A 24496-nucleotide genomic window follows, 5' to 3' on the forward strand; every position below is an offset into this window, starting at 1 on the left:
TAGGTTTTCAAGGCTGTACATCTTTACAGATGCAGACTGTCCCATCTTTCTCCTGCAGAGAAGCTAGTGGGTTGAAATCATCAAACTTTTGGTTAGCAACTGAATGCCTTAGCCTCTGAGCCACCAGAGCGCCTTCAGTTAAAATTAAATCACCACAAATATATTGATCTTTGGAAGTAATGGAATCACTGTCCCTGGAGATGATCAAGCAGAATCCAATGACAATCCCTCAAGGATGTTTTGAGCGTGAGGTAAGACGTTAAGCTACACACCTTCAAATGAAGCCAGGATTCTAACAGGGAAAATGACAGGGGTCAGAAGGGAGTGAGGGATGAGGAATCTGAAGGAAAGTAATCTAATTTTAAAGAGTCGAGTTAAGAGAAAATGGCATTTCAAAGGATCAAAAGGAAAAAGGAAGAATGTTAACTAGCCAAGATGAAAAAGAGAAATATATTCTGAAAGATAAAAGAAATCTTAGATGTTGTCTACTTCAATCCTTTCATTATAGAAGTAACAAAATCAAGATGGGAAAACAATGATCTACCTGAAGTCATTCAGTTATAAGTAAGAGCAGAGATGGAACCCAAAGAAGCCACTCCCATTTCAGTTCTCTCTTCATCCACAAATTTAAAAAATTCTCAAAAAAAAAAAAGATATATATAGAATCATTATAAAAAATCTAATGGTTATTGAGTTTTCTTTTATGAAAACTGCATTTTTCTGCTTATATTTAATTAAAACTGTCCAAAATTAACTTTCTCACCAAGCTAATTCCATGATTTGGGACTTGTATTATCAAGTCTATTATTTACAGAAAGTTCCTACAAAAATGAAAGTTTGTATACCACATTATACATAGGTGAATTGAACACCTTTTTCTATTATCTACTCAAAAGTGAGACAGTAAAATATTGTTTCTGTTTTGTTAAGATGGTGTCACCAAGATGAGGGATCGCAATTCGGGCTTCTTCCTAACAACATTCAAATTCAAAATTGATTTTCCTCCCAGTTTCTCCCCTTGATTAATCATGACTTGGCACCATAGAAACCTGCTAAGTCTCTTCTCCCAAGAACATCTTGAGCAGAGAACATAGTGTATCATACAAAATATCACACTGACTACATTATGACTGCAAACCATGTGGTCCTGACTTTTGCTGTTGTTCCTTCTTCTCTTTGCTGGTGTTATGTCCAAAATTTACAATCTGTCAGGGAATATTTAGAGTCTACATATTTGCTCCAGTGACACTCTGATGGTGAAAAAATCCCCTTGGGGACATAATCCTAAAGTTCTCACAGAATCAAATGTCTCATCTTTGGGAAACTTGTCAGCACCCAAGCTGCAAGTATAAAGGCAACTGTGTGATGAAATGCAAGGTTCATGATAGGGCAACAGGAAAAAAAGATGGTAAGAATGCAAGAACCACTAAAATAAATCAGATCCATGAACCACTTGTCTAAGTACCACTCTCTCATTGTACACAAATAGAGTAAGAATTGTGAATAAGGAGATGATTGATTTTTGCACCTCTGTATACTTGTCCTTTTCATTTCTCCTCACTGTCTGATGTACCCTGTCATGTCTACCTTACTGTGTCATCAGCCAAGTTGGAAATAATTGCCCTCCATGCCTACCACCTCACTCATCCTTTTACAGCTCCCTTCCAACAGGATGACAGATGTCCATGTTAGAGGAAAAGCATTTCAACTGAAACTGCAAGTGACTTATAGCCAAACTTAAAATATTCACCTTCCCAAAGGCATTTTGCATTTTAAAAGAGTACTTGTTGATTCATAGGAAAAAAAATTCTATGCTGGAATTTTGTCTGAGATGTCCAAAGGCTCAAAGCTTTTTCACCACTTTGGAAATTACACTAGGTGAGTTTACTCTATAAAGTTTAGCTAGAGGGTAGAGCTAGGATAATAGAGATCACATGACTATAATCCTTAACCATCCCTTTCATCCAATAATTCTCATTTATCATAAGTATGGAGAACCACTGGCTTAGAGGGAAAAGATCCAATCTTCAAAGATGGCCACTGCTTTGTATTCCACATCCACAGACAGTCAAACTCATTCACTCACTAATTTTCCTGCCTGGGGAAAATGTGACAGAACTGGTTGTCATGGTAGCTGAATGATTCTCCAGATTTTCTCTGGAAGCATAAGTTTGGACTCTTAGAGGTACTATTTCTTTCCTGAACTTTTAGGGGAAGGATTTTCCCTTCCACAAGCCCACACACCAAACTACACAACTCAGTGCTTGAGTACAGCCTCCAGCATGTGAGTTATTGTGGAAAACATGGAGTCTGAGTCATGAGCTATGCTCACCTACTCTGCACTTTTTGTTGGCTTCCAGTGGGAAGGCTGCTGGTAGAAGAGGTAACTTCTTCAAAACACTGCATTCACTGGACTGCAAGCTCCCTGAGGGTAGGGGCAAGGTCTATAGCTTCAGAAGCTAGGTTAATGACAGTTCAATAAATATTTGTTGAATGAATGAATAATGGAAAGAACCAGTTAATCAATGAATAAACAAATACAGAAATAGTCCAGATTCAGGGAAAGAGTGAACTGAATCCCTTGAAAGGTATTTTTGTTATGCATGAGAATGCAATCTGACACAGTAATTAAATACATCTGTTTGTTGGTTTGCATTTTGAAAGTGAGATTCTGGAAAAGACTGAGCATGATAAATAATATGAAGTATAATCTCCTGCTGTGATTATTCCCTCTGTGATTTCATTATTAACCAAAGCCAATAAATTGTAACTTTCTAATTTATTCATTATTCCTACTGTTGAAATTATGACAAAGCTCCAATATAACAGTTTCCTTCTATCATCATTTTGGACAAGCAGAACATGCTTTAGAAGCATATGAGTGTGTGGGTGTGGGCCTGTGGTGCATGGTGTGGGGAAAGGATCATGGAGGCCTGGAAAAAGAAGTACTTTGAAACTCAAAAGGCAAATTGCACCTATTTCAGCAAATTGGAAATTGATGGTGTGTAACTCTGAAGGGCCTAGCAGTAGCTACTATTTCCATCCAGTCTATTATTAACTAGTAATATTTTTCCTGGTAAACCTTCAATTGCCATAGCAACAGAAGTCATGTCATGTGGACACAAGGGCTCCTGGCTTTGCCAGAGAAATGGATGGCATTTTAAATGAATTTTAGAAATTCCAAAAAGGCTTGCCAAAAAAATATTTTTGAAATACTAAACTAAATTTATACTTGAGGAAAAAGAAGAGAACTCTGATAAAGTGAAAAATGAAGGATTTTCATAAATGTCACTTCTGTAATACTGTACCTAGTGCCTTCCCTCTAAGTTCAGAAGTGTCTTTCCTCCTCTCTAAGCCAAACCTTCCAGCTGGGCTCTAGGTGCCATTCCATGCCCTTGTCTCAGGTATTTCTTAATAATGTCAAGTACTACTTCTAAATCCTCTAGCTTCAATCTCTATGAGCTAAGTCTTTATCTTATTGTGTTGAGTTTGCAACTAAAGGCGCATGGAGCTAAAGGCACATGGAGGTTTAGTGACTTGATTGTCAACTTGGAAGGATAAGCTACCACTGGAATCCAGTCTTTCACTACAAGCTTGGCTCACTGCTCTAAACTGAACTGTCTTTACTCCTTCCTTTGCTTTGATGATCACACACAGTCTGATTGGAAAGTTACACTCTATAATTTCACAGTGATTACATGCCCCTGAAGATCATTTGGTAAGTAAATGTTTTGAAACCAAAGATAATCATTGTAATATGACCATAACCCTTTTTCTTATGCCATATTCTTCAACAAGAATTCAACCAAGCTAAAGTTACACTTCAGAAACTCAGTAGCTGGCCCTAGGCTCTCTTCTGCATTTCTGTAGCTCCAGTTCCACTAGGCTAAGTGGAGGTGAATTATTGTTCTCTGACCTCTGGCATAACCTCTACACTCTCCACTGAAGTATATATTCAAAGAAAGCTGTCATGCCCTTTTTCTCAAATATGATACGCTAAGATGAATCATAACACAAGCCCTGCATAGTAAGACCTTTAAGTGCAGATATCCTGTCCAGAAGTTCTGAAATATTATTCTGATGCCTGGACATCCCAAACATCTTCCTGTCTTTTTGGAAACTTTTTGATCTCCTGGTGTATTCGTTTTCTAGAGCTGCCATAACTATATCCCAAATTGAGTGCATTAAAACAACAGAAATTGTTCTAGAGACTCTCACAGTTCTGGAGGCTAGAAGTCTAAATTCAGGGTATGAATTTCACTGTTGATTTCTTCTTAAGGCTTTGAGGAATAATCTGTTTCATGCCTCTCTCCTAGCTTCTGGTGGTGGTCGGCAATTCTTGGTATTCCTTAGTTTGTGATACACTGCTCAATTTCTGTCTCTGTCTTCCTATGGTATGCTCCTTGTGGTCTTTATTTCTTCTCCTCTTCTTATAAGGATGCTAGTCATATTGGATTAGAGCCCATCCTAATGACCTCATATGAACTGATTACATCTGCAATAACCTTATTTCCAAATAAGTTTCCATTCACAAGTACCAGGAGTGAGGACTTCAATATGTCTTTTTTAGGCACAAAATTCAACCCAACCTTGGCTATGTTGTCTCTGGAAACATCTTTAGGTTCAAGGGTCCCCAAGTCTAGGTCAATAGCTCAGTTCTATCTCTACCTAATAACTCCAGTGGAAGCTCATATATTTGGCCTTCTTCAGTTCTCTAATGACAACTAAAATAATAAACTGCAGTATAAAAATGGTTAATAGTGTCCCCAGTCTACATTTCCCACAATATCAAATCTTGCTAAAATTTGTATAATTAATGAGCAAAATTCAGATTATGTCCATTTATGAACCTACAAAGGGAATAATCCTAAATGGCATCACATGCCATGGAACATTTTCTCTTTGATAGAAAGCCCATGAGTTCCTTGGGTCAAGTTAATCCTCCTCTTCTTCAACTTTAAATTTGTCTTGGTAAGACAGTTATCATCATGCTGCCCTCCCTACAAAAGCAGTGGCTATTGTTGTTGTTGTTGTTGTTGAGTTGTTGTTGTTATTAGGTACCGTCAAGTCATTTCCCACTCATAGTGACCCCATGCACAGCAGAATGAAACACCGCCTGATCCCGCACCAGTTCCATGATCCTTGCTATACTTCAGCTCATTGTGGCAACCACCATGTCAATTCATCTCGTTGAAGGCCTTCCCCTCTTTTGTGGACCCTCCACCTCACCAAGCATGACATCCTTCTCCAGGGAATGGTCTCCTCTGACAACATGACAAAAGAAGGTGAGACGAGACAAAGTCTGGCCATTCTTGCTTCCAAGGAGCATTTTGGGTGCACTTCCTCCAGGACAGATCTGTTAGTTCTTTTAGCAGTCCATGGTGCTTTCAGCATTCTTTTCCAGCACCACAACTCAAAAGCATCCACTCTTCTTTGGTCTTCCTTATTCATTGTCCAGCTCTCACATGCATATGAGGTGATTGGAAATATCATGGCCTATGTCAGGCACACCTTAGTCCTCAAGGAGACATCCTTGCTCCTCAGCATTTGAAAGAGTTCCTTCACAGTGAACTGCCCAGTGCTAACACATCATCTAATGTCCTGACTGCTGCTTCCATTGGCATCGATTGTATTCCCAAGCAACGTGACTTCTTTGACAACTCAATCTTTTCTCCATTTATCATGATGCTGCTTATTGGTCCAGTTGTGAGGATTTTTGTTTTCTCAATATATTGCGTCATCTACGTATCTCAGGTTGTTAATGATTCTTCCTCTAATTCTGATGCCACATTTTTCTTCATATAGTCCAGCTTCTCATATTATTTGCTCAGCATATAGGTTGAATAAGTATGGAGAAAGGATACAACCCTGACACACTTCCTTCTTGATTTTAAACCATGTAGTGTCCCCTTGTTCTGTAAGATCTTACTGAAAATAATTTAAAAATGGTTGCATCAATATATTGACAAAGAACTTCCAGAGGTGCAAGCTGGATTCAGAAGAGGACGTGGAACAAGGGATATCATAGCTGTTGTCAGATGGGTCTTGGCTTAAGGTAAAGAATACTAGAAAGACGTTTACTTGTGTTTTATTGACTATGCAAAGGCATTTGATTGTGTGGATCATGCCAAATTATGGATAACTTTGAGAAGAATGGGAATTCCCAAGCACTTGATGGTACTCACAAGGAACCTGTACCTTGACCAGGAGGCTGTCATTCGAACATCAGTTTGAACAGGAGTGGATATATGTGTATATATAAATTGACCTAAATCAACTGAGTCTCATCTGGTATTTAGGAATTTAGAAAACACAAGTTTAGAGGAAACATAACATTTATTTCAGCTGCAATGCTTTGTGAAATCATTAAACTGTTCCTTATTTCCTAAATTTCCCACCAGCCACTCCTTGGAAGGAAGATTGGGCAATCTACTTCCCTAGTGATACCACCTCGGAAACCTAAGAAAGGATCAGTATGAGTCAGGTCCAACTTGATGGCACATAACAACACCAACAACAGCTTGGTTCTTAGCCTCTTCAAAACCATGTTCTCCACACTATCCTTCTATGATCTATCTACTACCTTCTAGTAAGAAATTCTGTTATAACTTAGTTCTCTAAATAACTCAGATTAATACAGAGTCCATCACTTATCACTGAAGTGTGTCCACAAGTGGAAGAATTTAGAAGTTTGACACACCACCAAATACCTCTCTATTAAAGCTCTGATGGTGTAAAGAGCCATGAATACAAATTAAACCCTAAGAATAGACTTCAATAGCCCATAGTTCCTAGAGTCACAACTAATTTAACCAGTCACTTCTAAAAATGACCTAAGTCTTTCATTTTAGAAAAGGAATGTATATTCAGGAGCAAGTTACTCAATAACCAAGGTAAGCATGGGCTTACTTGTGTGTACTTAGTAATCTGTAGTGAAGAGTTTCACGTTTTTCACCACATGTAACTTTTCACTACATATTAGTAAATACAAATAAGTAAGCCAATGTTTACCTTGTTTACTAGGTGATCCATCCCTGTCAGGGCTTGGATATTAGAAAAAAAGGCTCTGATTTTATAAGAAAGTGCTGTGGGGTTGGAACAGAGACAGACGCCAACCTTACCTGGAAGTAGAATCTTTGATATGTGAAAACTGTGAAATTGTTCACTACAGATTAGTAAAAAAGCACAAGTAAGCTCATGCTTACCATGCTTATTGGGTAATCTGTGACTGCAACTGCATATATCAAAGAAATCTGCCAATTAACAAGTAAACTTGAAACAGATTTGCATTCCTTTTCAAGCCAAATCACTCACTCTGGATACACCTCTCCCCAGCATTTTAACAGAGATGAAAATGTGCTTTCTCTCCATAGTCACAAAATACATAGATGATTTACCTTCAATGGAATTAGCCAGAGACTTAGTTCTTGAATAGAATAATAATCATATTAGGAATTCAGTGGTTTTGTCTTTTATCACATTTGGCTACATCCCATGTCACAAGTTCTTTCTAGGATGTATGATTTGTGTGCAGGGTGCCCCAGCTTAGCCAAATGTGGCTCCCATCTTGGTATGGCAGGACCTTACCCAACTTGTTTAATCATTAGCATGTTCAACTGCTGACACAAAGGTTGGAGGTTTTATCAATCCAGAGGTAAATCAGAAGAAATTCCTGGTGATCTATTTCTGAAAAAACAGCTACTAAAGGAGCTCTGGGAGCATAGTGCCTAAGGCACTTGACTGATAACCAAAAGGCTGGCAGTTCATACCCACCAATCACTCTTTGGAAGGAAGATGGGGCAATCTACTTCCTGGTAATACTGCCTCGGAAACCCAAGGAGGGGTCGCTATGAGTCGAGTCCGACTCAACAGCAAATAACAACAACAAAAAAAAAAACCCTATGGAGCACCGTGTTATTCTGACACATATGGGGGTCACAAGGGGACAGATTCAACTCCAATGCTATTGTTTGGGTTTTTTTTTTTTTTTTCCATTAGAGACTACAGAAGGAGCAAAGAGTCACCTTGAGTAGGGCCAACTCAATGAGCAGCTAACAACAGAAAATGAATGTCTTCACCAGCTAAGAGTAAGAGATATGTAGGTACCTGGAATAATGAAGAGAAAGGGATCAGGAGGAACCCCAAATCACCTTGGAAAGGAAAAGCTAAAAATGGGTTCAAAACCAGAGGAACTCTAAGAGTCAACTATGTGACAAAGAACAGAGGGAGTGTGGTGAGTGTGCCAGGGAAAGAAAAATGCCTCTGGGACTGGGAACACCCAGAAAGATCAGAGAGGACTAGGGGCAAAGCAAGACCCTTGATCATCATATATCTGCTGCAGAGACCATTCATTAATTCCCAGTAAGTACATTTTGTCCCATTCATTGTTTTCCAAAAGTATTCAGTTGAGAGGTCTTACAAAGGGGACGCTGTAAACTGTGCAGTAGCATTTTTTTTCCTCCAGGTGCTCTAGGTCATGGCTCAAGATAGATTATCTCCCTCCGAAAAACACAAACCTGACTCATATATATTATTTCACTTAATTCTCACTACCACTTCTCTGGCAGGTTTCATCAGCTTATTCTTTAATGAAAAAGTGTGACCTCAGGAGACTCTAAGCCTTGTCAGTCTCACAATAACTTATGTGTATTCCTGCCATAGGATATTCCCACACCTTTGGTGGCACAGTAATTAAGGCACTCGACTGCTAACCAAAAGGTCAGCAGTTTGAACCCATCCTCCGCAGGAGAAAGATGAGACAGTCTTGCTTCTGTAAAGATGGACAGCCTTGAAAACCCTATAGGACAGTTCTACTCTGTCCAATAGGGCTGCTTTGAGTTGGAATCTTCTTGATTGCAGTAGGTTTCTTCTTGTTTAAATGGGCACATGGAGATTGAGGGTCCTCCCACACACACACAATCAGGCAGTGTTAGAGATGGCCATAGAACCCAGGTCTCCTGATACACAAACTATGATTGCTCACTCACCAAAGGATCTTGCCAACCCCCAAGTCCCAGAACAAAGAGTAAAAAGGGAATATCTTAATGATCACATCTGCCTTTTGCATTTGACTATAAATTATATTATCAACTACCATTTTTTCAGAGTCACAAGCATGCCACTTTCTTTTTAGATAATACAAAAAGTCTTACAGTTCAAGTTTCTTCAATATCTGTCATGTATTTCTCAGAACTCTGTCTCACTCTTCTGTGGCCATGTGGTGAAGCTCATCTGGAACACATAATGTTTATATTGACTTGCCTTTTTATTCCATTTTCACTTTTCTGTAAAAACCAAAGGCTTTCTGGGCTCAAGACTGTTTTTCACTCTTTTTTATGGCATTACTTTTTAGAGACAGAAATGATAGCAATTTCCATATTCCCATTTCCCAATAAACTTGTCATCAAAAGTTCTCAAAGAGCTCTCATTAACTGTTTTTGTTTAGTCATTTCTTCCATGCAAATGAGGAGGCCTTGAAATGTGTTGAGCTGTGCTCACAGTGAATTCAATGGCAAAATTAAAAATAATATCACATCTTTTCAAAGAATTTAAGATATCTTCTAATAATTCCTGTGTGCTGTTAACACTCCATGATTAACTTTTTCAGAAGTGAGAAAAAAGTTATCATCTTTAGAACAGACATGGAAAAAATAGTAAATTAGATTTTACAATCTTTTTTGCTCATTTGAATCCAGTGGCTATTGTCTTGCATGTTTAACCAATGAAATCAAGAGTTGATTAAAAAATGGAGAGACTCAAATTTAAAAGTCAAATCCTTACATGTGGGTGAACTTGTGTCTCTGTATGTGTTTTATCTGAAGGAGGAGAACTTTTCAAATGGACAAACCAGCTAGTAGTTCGTTTCATCTGAAACCTGCTTTGGCATGGGATAGCCCTTATGCAACTCTGGATAAAATACTGAGGTGGGATTTCTAGATTGACTGCTAGGAATGTGATCCCAAATCAGCCCCCTGATTTCCTGTGTAATCTTGCGTCCTTAATCTCTGTACCTGTTTCCTCATCAGTAATTTTATTCAAGTGTGTAGGGGGAAGAAAGTATCATCCGGAGGTCAAGAGGGAAAAGGGGCAGATATAAAGGGAAAATTTTTTTTCAGAATAGGAATGTAGATTGCCTGTATATCTCATCAAGGCTAAATAAGTCACACACTTTTGACAGGAGAATTTATGCTTAAAAACAAAGGAGAGATGAGGTTTTATAGGCACAGGCATCTCTGGGTTATGAACAAGATATGTTCCTAAGTGTGTCTTTAAGTTGAATTTGTAGGTAAATTGGAACAGGTGCATAGAAATTTTATTTACCCTTATTTTAGTACATGAAGGAGCTCTGGTGGCATAGTGCTTAAGGCATTTGACTGCTAACCAAAAGGCTGGTGGTTCAAATCCACCAGCCACTACTCAGAAAGAAGATTGGGCAATCTACTTCTGTAGTGATACTACCTCAGAAATCCAAGAAGTGGTTGCTATGAGTCAGATACAACTCGATGGCAATGAGGTTTTTTTTTTTTTTTGAGTCAGTACATGGAAGAAACCTTGGTTGCATGTGGTTAGACCAATTGGCTGCTAACCAAAGGTTGGCAGTTTGAAACCACCTGTGGTAGGCAGATGTGGCAGTCTGCTTCCACAAAGATTTACAGGCTTGTAAACCCTAAGGAGAAGTTCTACTCTGTCCTATAAGGTCGCTATGAATCTCAAATGATTTGATATCAATAGATTTAGTTTGGGGTTTTATTGAAAGAAAAGGCTTCAAGCCTTTTCAATGATTTAAAAGCTGCACGTGTAGTAAGTAAAGGTGATTGTGATGATTTTTTTTCAACTAGTGGTTGGTTTAATTGTTTCAAAGTGAAATAAAATTTACATAAAGTGCAATTGATGAATTAATGCATTTGAATTATGGTGTTGGCAAGGAATATTGAATGTACCATGGACTGCCAGAAAAAACAAACTAATCTGTCTTGGAAGAAGTAAAGCCAGAATGTTCTTTGGAAGTGAGGATGGCAAGACTTCATTTCATGTAATTTGGACATGTTATCAGGAGGGATCAGTTCCTGGAGGAGGGCATCTTCCTTGGTAAAGTAGAGGGTCAGCAAAAAAGAGAAAGGTCTTCAATGAGATGAAGTGACACAGTGGTTGCAACAATGGACGTAAACATGGCAGTGATTGTGAGGATGCCACAGGATAGGGTAATGTTTTGTTCTACTGTACATAGGGTAATGATGCATCAGAACCGTACCTAACAACAAAAGTAAATAATAAATAGGAGTCATCCATAAGTCGGATGGGTGTTTGTAACCCAGAGACTTATTATGTATCTATCTATACCTCCCAAAAGCATTATAGTTCTCCTATAAACGTTGCTGTTGTTTGAGTTCCCATCCAGTCAGCTCCAACTCATAGTGACCTCATGTGTAACAGAGCCAAATGTTGCCCAGTCCTGCACCATCTTCATGATCACTGGAATATTTTAGGGTCTGAGTAAGATATAGAATTTAAGAGAACTAGTATATGTTTCTATATATCCTTGACCTTTTCTCACCAATTAAAACCACTAAACAAGTAGTAAGCAGAGGAGCAAGAGTGAGAATGTTGTTAAAATGAGGTTAGCTTCCTTTTTCTTAATATTTTATTTTATTTTGTCATTATTTTTGTTGTTGAGAAGATACATGGCAAAACATACCCAATTCAACACTTTCTACATATACAACTCAATGACATTGATTACATTCTTTGAGTTATGCAACTATTCTCATCTGCCTTTTCAGAGCTCTTCTTCCCCTATTGAACACAAACTCACCACCCCCTAAATGTGCTATTTAATCTTTTGAGTTGCTGTACTCAATTTAATCCCATATCAGACCAGACTGAGTAAATTCTGACTCATAGTGACCCTATAGGACAGAGAAGAACTACCCCATAGAGTTTCCAAGGTTGTGAATCTTTATGAAAGCAGACTGCCTCCTCTTTCTCTGGAGTGGCTGGTGAGTTCAAACGACTCACTTTTTGTTTAGCAGCCCAATGCTTTAATCTCAGTACCACCAGAGTTCCTTAACCCCATGTAGATAGATCGTAGAAGAGCATAATGCTCAAGGAGGACATTCTTTACTACTTAGGTAAAGTGCTGCCTGGTTTTTAGATGACTGAATTGGATATTTTTGGTTTAAAGTGTATAGAATAAAGGTTACCTTTCTCAATGAGACTATTAGAGATTCCTGCACCTAACCCTGAATCAAAATCTCATCTATGTTTTTTTTAAATACACACACACACACACACACACACACACACACACACACATATATATATATATATATATATATATATATATATATATATATATATATATATTCCTTTGCACTTCACCTTAAAACTACTGACTACTGATCAGAATTTCTGGGAATACTCTTAAATCTGCACAGATTACTCAACTAAGCAACCAGAATTGGAAAATACTTAGGCCCAATAAATTCTCATTGTTTTGGACTTTCGAAGAATATTATATTCACTGAAGGCTATTTTCCTTTATCATTTTTAAAACAGTGAGAAGACATATTCTGAATTGACAAGTTGCATTTGTGCTGAATATTTATCATAGGCATATTACTACCTGACTTGGTCAAAACAGTTATCCTATATTTCAGATCCCTCCCACAATGCCAACTGGATTAGAACTGTTACCCTTTAAAACATTTTTTCTGGGTCAGGGTTTCTCAACTTTGGCGTTATTGATATTTGGGGCCAGATAGTTCTTTATGGTGCTGGCTGTTCTGTGCAGGGTAAGTTGTTTTGCAGCATCCCTAGCTTCCACCCACTATATACTTGTAACACACGCACACACTAACCATTCTGTTGTGCATAGGGTCACTATGAATCGGAGCTGACTCAATAGCACCTACCAACAACAGGACTAAAATGCAGATCTGCTGATTCTCAGTATAGTATACTTTACAATCGAGCCTGATAGCTTAGTTTTCCAAATTGTCCTTTGTTTGGGGTTGTTGCTGATGTTAGTTATTGTTAAGTTGATTCTAATATGTAGTGACTCCATGTATCCAGAGTAGAACTGTTCTATAGGGTTTTCAAGGCTGGGACCTTTTGGAAGCAGATCACCTGTCTCCTGAGGTGCCACTGGGTGGGTTCAAACCACCAACCTTCCAGCTAGTAGTTGAGTACTTAATCATTTGCACCACCCAGGGACTATTTTTATTAGGAGTGCCTTAAATTACAAAATAATTGAAGCAGAGTACCACTTCTCAATTTTTGTTAATTTGCTCTATGTGTGTGCAACAGAGCAATAATGCAAGGGGCCCAGGTGGAACTTAGATGCTTGTTGTATGTTGTTTTTGGCTTCTGAGCAATCCATTTTCTTTTATGTAGGCACCACTTTCTCTTGTTAGCTTCCAGGTTTTACTCCCCTTGAATTCTCATTGTTATTTCTGCTGTGGATCTCTGGAATAAGCTTCATCAGTACAGAAATCCTGTGTCCTGGAATGAAAATTGGTTTGCCTTGGAGTTCAAGTACTGACTGTGCAGGCTGCCTTCACCTCTTCCTCTAAAGGTCACACTTAATGGAATTATTAGCCACTCATGCTCAGTAGTGAACAGTGTGTCCAATTTTATATTCCATTCTACTGAATGCAGTAAATACATATCATTCCTTTTCCTGTCCCCACCCTTCCAAGGACCTATAAATCAGGGGATAGCTGGGGTTTTCCCTTTTTAAAACTAAGTTTCACAAAGTCTTCTCTTATTTCAACAGGAAATAGTCTATTAATAAGCAATTAAAATCCTAAAAGTACCATCTTGTCACAGAAATTTCCAAACCTTTTCTGATAAATGGAAATAATTTTCCAAAGGTATTAAGGGGAGGCAGGAACATCCTTATCCAATAGTCTTTTAGTACTGGAACATTTATTTCATCATCTCTCATAAAGTTAACACAAAAAAAATTTTATCCAATATAATTGGCAGCTGCTTAAGATTAGCTATAAGCAGGAAAATTCTGGGACAAAATGCCAATAGTGTTACATTTTTCAGTTGTGTATTATTCCACTCCCTTCACTGCTACCTATTTCTGAAAACTAAAGCATAGGTGCATTATGCTAAATACAACACTGAGAAAAAGAAATTTTCTACATAAAGGTCTCACTGAGCTGCATTGAAAGAATGGAGAAGAGAGAGAAAATGCAGGGAGCGTGAAAGATAGAAAGCACATAACTATCATCTGTTTCAGAATAAAAGTAAAATCATTACTGTTATGGATATAGCTTCTTTTTGGCTCTGGAGACCTGACAAAACAGATCTAAATCAATAGTTTTTCTCCTACAAATGTAAATGTAGTGTGAATTATAATTTCTAAAACCATTCTTTGACTTATTGTAAGACTATTGCAGAGTGAGGAAGCAGAGGCAGGGATCCACATAAGACCAGGGACCCAGGCCATGACCTTCCCAAGTGGTGGGAAAGCAGAGTAAAAGCAGGGGGTGGGGACCAGGACAGAGTGAGGAAGCAGAGGCAGGGATCCAGGTAAGGCCAGAGACCCAGGCCATGGCCCTCCCAAGTGGCAGGAAAGAGGCAGGGATCCACATAAGGGGAGGGTGGGGAGGGTGGAGAGGTTTTTAACAGCCAAGGGAGACAAACTTGTCTGTCAGTTTGTCCTACCGTGGTGGCGTGTTGCTTTGAAGCTTGAGGCTGTGCCACTGGTGTCTCAAACCCAGTAGGATTGCACATGGTGCACAAGTTTCAACAGCTTACAGACTGAGATGGACTAGGAAGAAGGAGGGAACCATCTACTTCTCAAAGAATTCGCCAGGGAAAACCTTATGAATAGCAGAGAAACACTGTCTAATACATTACTGTTCAACTTTATGAATATTCTGGAAACATTGTCTGATAGAGTGCAGGACAATAAGCCACTTAGGTCAGAAGGCTCTCAGAAAAGGACCAGGAAAGAGCTGCATCATCAGAGCAGAACCAGCCTTAATGATATGGATAAAGTAAAACTTTCCAGACCTCTGTTTCCTGACGTGGCAAGGCTCAGATTGAGGAGAAACAGCTGCAAACATCCATTAATAATTGGAACATGGAATGTACAAAGCATGAATCTAGGAAAATTGGAAGTTGTCAAAAAGAAATAGAGCACATAAAGATTGATATCCTAGGCATTAGTGAGCTGAAATGGACTGGTTTTGGCCATTTTGAATCAGACCACCATGTGGTCTACTATGCCAGGAATGACAATTTGAAGAGAAATGGCATGGCATTTATCATCACAAAGGATGTTACAAGATCTGTCCTGAAGTACAATGCTGTCAGTGATAGGACAATATCCATACACCTACAAGGAAGACCAGTAAATATGACTGTTATTCAAATTTATGCACCAACTACCAAAGACAAAGATGAGGAAATTGAAGATTTGTATCAGCTTCTGTAGTCTGAAATTGTGCTAATTATCACTGGTGATTGGAATGGAAAAGTTGGAAACAAAGAATAATCACTGGTAGTTGGAAAATTTGGCCTTGGTGACAGAAATGATGCTGGAAATCGTATGATAGAATTTTGTAAGTCCAACAACTTATTCATTGCAAATACATTTTTTTAACAACACAAATGGTGGCTGTACATGTGGACTTCACCAGATGGAATATTTCTTCATTCATAAAAATGAAACAGGATCCACACCTCACACCAGACATAAAAGTAAATTCAAAATTGATTAAAGTCCTAAATATGCAAACTAAAACCATAAAATTCTTAAAACAATAGGATGAAGCCAACACTATCAGGCTGCCTAGGTTTCAGCAATGTACTGTCTAATATAATAGCCAAAGCACAAACAGCAAATGACAATATAAATAAATGAGATCTTATAAAAATTAAAATTTTTTGCATCAAAATACTTTACCAAAAAAGTGAAAACACAAGCTACTGACTGGGAAAATATCTTCATAAACCTTATACCCAACAAGAATCTAATAACCAAAATATATACAAAACTTTGACAATTTATTAACAAAAAGACAACCCAATTATGAGCAAAGAACTTCAATAGGCATTTCACCAAAGAGGACATTTAGATGGCCACCAAACACATGAGAAAATCCTCAGTGTCATTAGCCGTCAAACAGAAACAAATCTAAACCACAATGGGATACCATTTCACTCCCACTAGGATGGCTAAGATAAAAAAAGATGAAGAAAGAAAGAAAATAACAAATACTAGAAAGAATGTGGGGAAATTGGAACCCTTAACATTTGCTGGTAAGAATACAAAATGATACAGATGTTGTGGAAAACAGTGTGATAGTTCCTCGAAAGCTAAAAATATAACTACCATTTGATTCAGCAATTCTACTCCTAAATATATATCCAAAATACTTGAATGCAGAGACTCAAAATAAGACTTGTACACCAATGTTCACTACCGCACAATGCACAATAGTCAAAATTTAGGAACCACCTAAGTGTCTCTCAACAAATGAACGAATAAACAAGATGTAACACGTGAATACAATGGAATAGTAGTCAGCCAGTAGGAAAAATGAAATCTTGATACATGCTACAGCTTGGATGGAGCTTGAAGACATGTTGAGCAAAATAAACCAGTCACAAAAAGGACAAATACTATATGACTTCACTAATACTAAAAGACAAGGAAAGGAAAATGTACAGAGATGAAAGCTTATTAGTGGTTACCAGGGATGGGAAGGACCAGAAAAAAAAAGGGTTAATCGTAATGGAAAAAATCACATTAATTTAATGTAGGGTTGCATAGCCAATTGTTGTAATTACTATAAATAAGTTGCACACTTACAAAAAGTTGAATTGGCAAAAGTTGTGCATAGATATATTTACAACAACAAGAAAACAGACTAGCTGCTTAGATTGCTTAAAAAGGAAAAAAAAAAAAAAAACCCACTGCCATCAAGTTTATTGACACTCATACCAACTTTACAGGACAGATTAAAACTATCCCATAGGGTTTCCATGGCTGTATATCTTTACAGCCATAGACTGTCTCATCTTTCTCTTACAGAATGGCTGGTGGGTTTGAACTGCCAACCTTTTGGTTAGCAGCTGAATGCTTTAACCACTGTACCACCAGAACTCCTTTCAGACTGGTTATGTACAACCATATTTAGTTTCTTGGTTTGGAGGTTTAGGGTCATGGTTTCATGACACATCTCAGCTAATTAGCCTGCTAACATGTTCAGTGTTTCTGTTCTAACTTCTAATTTACTGAGCAATGTCTAGGGTTTTAAAATCTCGCATACAACTATGTAAGACTTAACAATTGTTTCTATTCACCTGAAGCAACAGAAGGAGAGTTGGGCATAGGAAGAAGATATGGAATGTGTAGCTAATTACCTCCATGAACAACTGCCTCCATGAGACCAGAACTGGGTGGTGCCTAGCTACCATTACTGAACATTTTCATCAGAGATTCTGTAGAAGAATCCTGATCAAAATGAGAAAAAATGCAGAGCAGAATTTCAAATTTAACTCCAGACTTTGTGGAGCCATGGAGGGTAGATGAACCCCTGAAACTACTGCTGTGAGATAATCTTTAAACTTTAAACCAAAAACATCCCCGGAAGTCTATTCAAATCAAATACTTTAGCTTAACTAATTAAGAATGCCTTGAGCATATGCTCTTTTAAGAAATATCAATATGGGATCAAACTGATAACAGCAACCAGAAGGATCAGATAGGAACCTTAGGGAGCATTGAGTTTACGTTAATGAGGGAGGAAGAACTCAGAAAAGGAGAGTGAAAATGGTTGCATAATTCAAATATAATCAATAACACTAAATTGTGTATATAGAATGTTGAATTGGTGTGTATTTTGCTGTGTATATTCTCAACAGCAACAACAAAATAAAACTTAGAGGGAAAAAAGAAAGAAAACTTTATGGATCACAATTGTTCTATTCGCATTAGGAATGGTGCAGGACCCTGAAGAGTTTCATTCAGTAATGCATGGGATCACCATGAGTCAGGGGCCAAAGACAGCAACAACAGGCAATCTGATCCTGGCTCATGATGTTACTACAAGTCCAGGCTTCTCCCCTCCCTCCTTCTATTCCAAAAGTCTACCTGACATCTCTGCTTAGAAGTATCTCAGTTATCCAAACTTCACATGTTCCAATCGAAGCAATCCTTCAGTTGTTGTTGTTGTTAGGTGGTATCAAGTCAGCTCCCACTCACAGTGACCCCATGTACAACAGAATGAAACACTGCCCAGTCCTGTGCCACCTCACAATCCTTACTAGACCTGAGCCCATTGTTGCAGCCACAGTGTCAATCCATCTTGTTGAGGGTCTTCACATTTTTTGCTGGCCCTCCAATTTACCAAGCATGATATCCTTCTCCAATATGACCAAAGTAGGTGAGACAAAGTCTGGCCATTCTCACTTCCAAGGAGCATTCTGGTTGCACTTCTTCCAGGACAGATCTGCTTGTTCTTCTGGCAGTCCATGATAATTTCAGTTTTCTTTGCCAACACCACAACTCAAAAACATCAACTTCAGTCTTCCTTATTCATTGTTCTGCTTTCCAATTCTTCAGTAATTTAAACAAGATAGAAACAACATGCAAAATTCCTAAATATGAGATATTTTACACATATTCAAAAACTGTGTAACAAGTGAATTTAAAAATAGAATATGCTACTTAAAAAATTAGGTGAAAAATGTAAATATTAATGCCATCATTAATATCATTCTAATGTTTGCTTATCTCTTTGTTTTTCCTAATTATTACAGATCATTAAGTGTAAAGTAAGTAGCATTAATTATATTTCACAATCATAATGTGTTCTGATTGTACCATTTTTCCTAAAACTTCCATGTGTCTTCTCTCCTCTTCTCATCCATATTTACTTACCTATTATTCTTCTTTTATGTGCTTTATTAATTAGGATGTTTAAGTGGCAATTAGGAGCTCTGGTAGCATAGTGGCTAAGGCACTTGACTGCTCACCAGAAGGCTGGCGGTTCAAACCCACCAGCCACTCCTCGGAAGGAAGGTTGGGCAATCCTACTTCCGTAGTGATACTGCCTCGGAAACCCAAGGAGGGGTCACTATGAGTTGGGGCCGACTGGATGGCAAACCACAACAACAACAACAAAGTGACAATTAATTAGAAAGATATGATCATCTATCTAAACAGATTTTTTTATAATATTAGTTCAAAAACAAATATGAATTACCAGTCATTTCAACATCAAAATAATCAATATACCAGAAAATAGGCATTATTACATGTGGACTTAGTCTGTAATGTGGCTTATGGATACCATTTCTAACAGTACATAGAGATAAATTTTATTTTAAACAATTCCATAATGTCAATGGCTCTTGGTTTTCATACTCTACCCATTTGTAATAGTACCTGAGAATTCAGTGAGAATGAGAACTCAGATTTCTGAATCAACACTTTTCATCCATTCTATTTTTAGAACAAATTATGGACTGTGTGGTGTGTCCAATATGGTGAATGTGATGAAATGTACAAAACCTTTCCTTGTAAGAATGAAATTCATTAGTCAAATTGTGCTTTTAATCTGTAATGGCATTACATCATGAGTCATTTAGAGGAAAGAGTAGAGCTTCCTCTTGAACTTATTACAGAATCAAACATTTACAAGGTAGAGTATACAAAAAATATCTCTTAGGTGGAAGAATTTTTCCCATGAGAAATTACACCTTCTAGATTAAAAAAAAAATCTCTATTTCATCATATATAAATAGTTGGAAATATCTGAGTTCACTAATAAAACTTTTAGAATTCCCGATGTAAAAACAAAGAGCCAGTGCAAATCAAGCTTACTTAAAAAACAAAACCACAGAGATGATTTTATTTGAGGAGATGATACCAGTAGACTTTTTAGGTTGAATTTAGACATTTTTTTTGCGATATTAAAATTTAGTCAAAAATATATTTCTTGAACAGCTCTGGGTAACTAAACTTGATGGTTTGTCTCATATGCTTATCTAGTGATTTACCTGCTCAATACCCAAGAACTCCAAAAGTTCTGTATTTAGTTATACATTAAGACTAACTGAACATTAAAATTTTAATATAGTTTCTATGACCTCAAAGTTATACCAATAAAATCATTCCTTTCTTACAATGATGTTTTCTTTAAGTTGTTGTTGTTGTTATGTGCCGTCGAGTCAGCCCCGACTCATAGCGACCCTTCCTTGGGGAGTATCACTATGGAAGTAGGATTGCCCAACCTTCCTTCCAAGGAGTGGCTGGTGGGTTTGAACCGCCAGCCGTCTGGTTAGCAGGCAAGTGCCTTAGCCACTATGCTACCAGAGCTCCCTTTAGTAGAGGGCAATAAAAAAGAGTCATAATACAAAAAGATGATGGTACCAACCCAGGCCATACCAATGTCTTTGTGCCTCAGTTTTCTAATTGCAAAATATAGAGTTTTATAAATTATTGTCTATTTCATGAGGGTATTGTGAGAATAAGTTGAAAAGATATATGTAAAAGTGTTAGAAATATTCACTGTATCACTGTCATGTAATGAATAATTGTGGGAATTTGAGAATATTTAGCCTAGAAGACCCAAGCTGGATCAATGTCATTGAATATTTGTAGGGCTGACATATTGAAACAGAATTAGAACTACTCAGTGTTACTTCCTACACATATATACATACATGCTAGAAACAATAGTAGAATTAACACAGAAATAGATTTGGGAAGCTATGAGTTTCCCAGAACTAGAGATGTTCAAACATAAGTTTGAAGACCTTGATAGAGAAATACTGAGGAGAAAGTTACTATATCAAACTGGGCTATACAACATGTAAAATCCCACTGGAATCTAGTATTTTGAAACAAGTAAAGTTTAAGTGTTACTGTTGTTGTTGCAATACTGGGATTTCCGATATTCATTGCATAGTGTCAAAAACTACCTGAAACAAGGACTTCACAAAGCTATAAGGATCTTTCGCAACCCCATTGCCATAGAGTCTATTCTAACTCATGTTGTTGTGGTTGTTGTTATGTGCCGTCGAGTCAAACCCGATTCTAACTCATAGTGACCCTTATTATAGGACATAATAGAATTGCCCTCATAGAGTTTCCAAGGCTATACATCTTTACAGAAGTAGACTGCCACTTCTTTCCCCTGTGGAGGGGCTGGTGGGTTTGAACTACCAAGCTTTCAGTTAGCAGTTGAGAGCTTAACCACTTGTGCCCCTAGAGCTCCTTACTGGTCTTTCATAGGGGCAAAATTCCTACGTATTCATCATCAGCAAAATACAGAAATAAGCAGGTAGATGTACCAGGAGTGAACATACTGGAAAATGTAGCCAACAAAGTAAATAAGCAACCAAAAGAAAGGGCAGAAAGGAGAAGTCAAAGGGGAGGTGGAGATGTGACTTGATGGTTTCCTTTTGCCCTAGAATTATTTCTCTGCTTGCATACAATGAAGAAATAATCAAATATATTATTCGTATGACCTGAGTTTAACTAAATTGATAGAATTCATAATATTGAGGGTTTCTACATCTAATTATGAGTACACAAAATTTGTATCCAAAAATAATTGCTTTAACTCAGCGGCATCCAAGTAATTTATCATAATTACTTAGAATAAAAATAGTAATCATGTTATTAGATGACAGATACTCCAGTGAATTCAGACTCTGCCTCTTTCTCTTCCTCAATATCAAAGATTTCTCGTTGTTGTAGTTGCTTAATCATCTTCCTTTCTTTTCACAGACTCTTAATTCCATAAAGAGAGACAAATGTTTGGCTGCTGCAAAACAATAAATGTGTTTAACTGTTAACCAAAAAGTTGGAGGTTTGAGACCACCCAGAAGTGTCTAGGAAGAAAGGCCTGGTCATCTAAATCTGAAAAATCAGCCCTAGAAAACCTAGAGAACATAGCTCTAGTCTGGAACACATGTGATTTCCATGAGTCTAAGTCAATTCTAATGGTGGAAAAAGAGATGGGAAAAGGAAGAGGGAGATGAAAGGAGTTGCTATGAGAGAAAAGAAGCTTGGGGAGAAGAGGCAACAGCCACTCAAGGAAATTTTTTTCACATGAAGTCCTCTAGCCTCAGATGGCTGTTATGTTTTTTTTTTTTTTTTTTTTTTTACTGTTTTTCAAAATATTCTAAGCACATGCTTATTTTGTACACTTGGAAATAGGCCCCTGATGGTGCAGTGCTTAAGCTCTCAGCTGCTAACCAAAAGCTCTGTGGTTCAATTCCAGCAGCCACTCCATGAAAGAAAGATGTAGTCTGCTTCCGTAAAGATTACAGTTTTGGAAACCCTATGGGGTCAGTTCTACTTCATCCTATAGGGTCAGTAGTCGGAATCAACTCAACATGAATGGGTTTGTTTTCTTGGCTCTTTGCTTATTTTGTTTGTTTGTTTGTTTGCTTGTGTTTGTGAGGAGGGCATAGTTATAGGATGGAGATGTTTGGAATTAAAGTCAGGTCCAAGAGGGACTTCTGTGTGCTTCAAGTCAGCTTGAATTCAGGACAGTTCTTGAGGTATGAAGCCAAATTCAGGGATACATACTGCTAGGATCTTCAGATGCAATCTAGCCACATCAGAATTATTTGGGCCTAAAATGCAGATTCCCAGATATCCTGAGGTGGAGCACAGAAATTGCAATAAATAGCCCAACTGATTCTGAAGCTGGCAGTTTAGGAACTACAAAAAAAGTTGTCATCAATCAGAATCATGGCAACTCCATTTTTGTTAGAATAGAACCATGCCCCATAGGGTGTTCAATGGCTAATTTTTCAAAAGTAGATCACCAGGTCTTTCTTCCAAGGCACTTTTGGGTGGGCTAAATCCTCCAACCTTTTGATTAGCAGCCAAATGCATTAAGCATGTACACCACCCAGAGACTCCAGTTTGGGAACCACTAGTTTGGGAACCAGTAGTAAACTCAGACATCTGTCACTCAAGATGACTCTTAAACTACCAGGTCAAACTATTGTGCTCAGAAAACAGTATTCACAGTTTATAAAGGCAAACAGTATACCATTTTGCTTAAAGTATTCTTGTTCACTTCCTCCATGGGCATCCTTCTCTGGAAATTGGACCTTTCAGATTTTTAATTACCCAGAATCTAACATGGTTCTTGGCATCAACATACTGTAACTGTGTATACTAATGGAATTCATGTTTCCAGTTGGTCTTCTCATTCTTCCTTCTCTCCTGTTCCTGCCACATCATGGGCCTATTTAAGCATATGCCTGTTCAAAAGCATAAGCCACTGCCAAAGACGCTAAGACATCTTTTTTAGGATATATATTCCCAGGGGGAAAAAAAAATGTCACATATCATAGAAATAGTAACATCTGGAGATAAAAGGGACTAAGGAATACTGCTTTAGTTCAGAGCCAAAAACTGGTAAGCAGGAAATATATTTCCCTATTCATCATGATCTGTCTGGTTGCATTAATGTTTTTATTTGGTTTTGCAAAGAGATGAAATCTAGAATCTCTATTTTGAATTAAAATTCTGAATTCACTGGAACACTGACCACCTGAATCAGAATCACCTGGAATATTTAGTAAACATGCAAATCCTTGGGTCTCCCTCCATATCTCTTCAATCAGAAGTCTTTCAAGTGAGATCTGGGTATTTGCAGTTTTTATGAGCTTCCAAAGTGATTGTTATGTACAAATGAATGTGGAAGTCACCATTCAAGAAGAGCTGGCTCAATATTTAACTTTCTTGAGCTATACATTAATAAAATGCCAGTAGAGGGAAGGTTTCCTCTACTTTTTCCTCAACCTCCATTAATTCATCTGATAGTCATAAAGAATCTGTGTCACCTTGAAAGTGGTGTATTAAAGTCTCCTACTACTAATGTAGAGTTGTCTGTCATTCCTTTTATTCAGTTAATATTTGCTTCACGTATTTTGGAGCACTTTCATTGGGTGCATAAATATTTATTATTGGAACACCTTCTTTGTTGATTGACCCTTTCAGCATCATATAATGCACATCTTTGTCTCTTAAGATGTTTTTCACCTTAATGTCTATTTTATCAGAAATCATAATTGCTACTGCTGCCCTTTTTTTTTTTTTGGTTTCCATTGGCTTGGTATATTCTCCCATCCTTTAACTCTTAATTTGTTTTTTTCTTTGTGTCTAAGGTGTGTCTCTTATAGGCAGCATATCAATGGGTCTTCTTTTCTTATCCAGTCTGCCACTCTCTTTCTCTTGATAGGTGCATTTAATCCATTCACATTGAGTATAATTAGTGATAGGTATGAGTTGATTGGTGACATTCTATTGTGTTTTTTTGTTGTGTCATTGGTGATTCCTTGGTCTGTGTATATTTCTTTGCTGAGTTCAGTTTGTTGGCTAATGCTTTCTCCTTTCTCTTCTTTAGAGTTGGTTTTGTGTTTATTAAACCCGTATATTTTCCTTCCTTCTGGATTTGCTTAGAAGAATTGTTACTCTTCTCTGTGGTTACCTTGGAGTATA

This window comes from Orycteropus afer, unplaced genomic scaffold, assembly GCF_000298275.1.
Source record: "Orycteropus afer afer isolate SDZICR_OR568_19922 unplaced genomic scaffold, OryAfe1.0 scaffold00108, whole genome shotgun sequence".
Classification (NCBI taxonomy): domain Eukaryota; kingdom Metazoa; phylum Chordata; class Mammalia; order Tubulidentata; family Orycteropodidae; genus Orycteropus; species Orycteropus afer.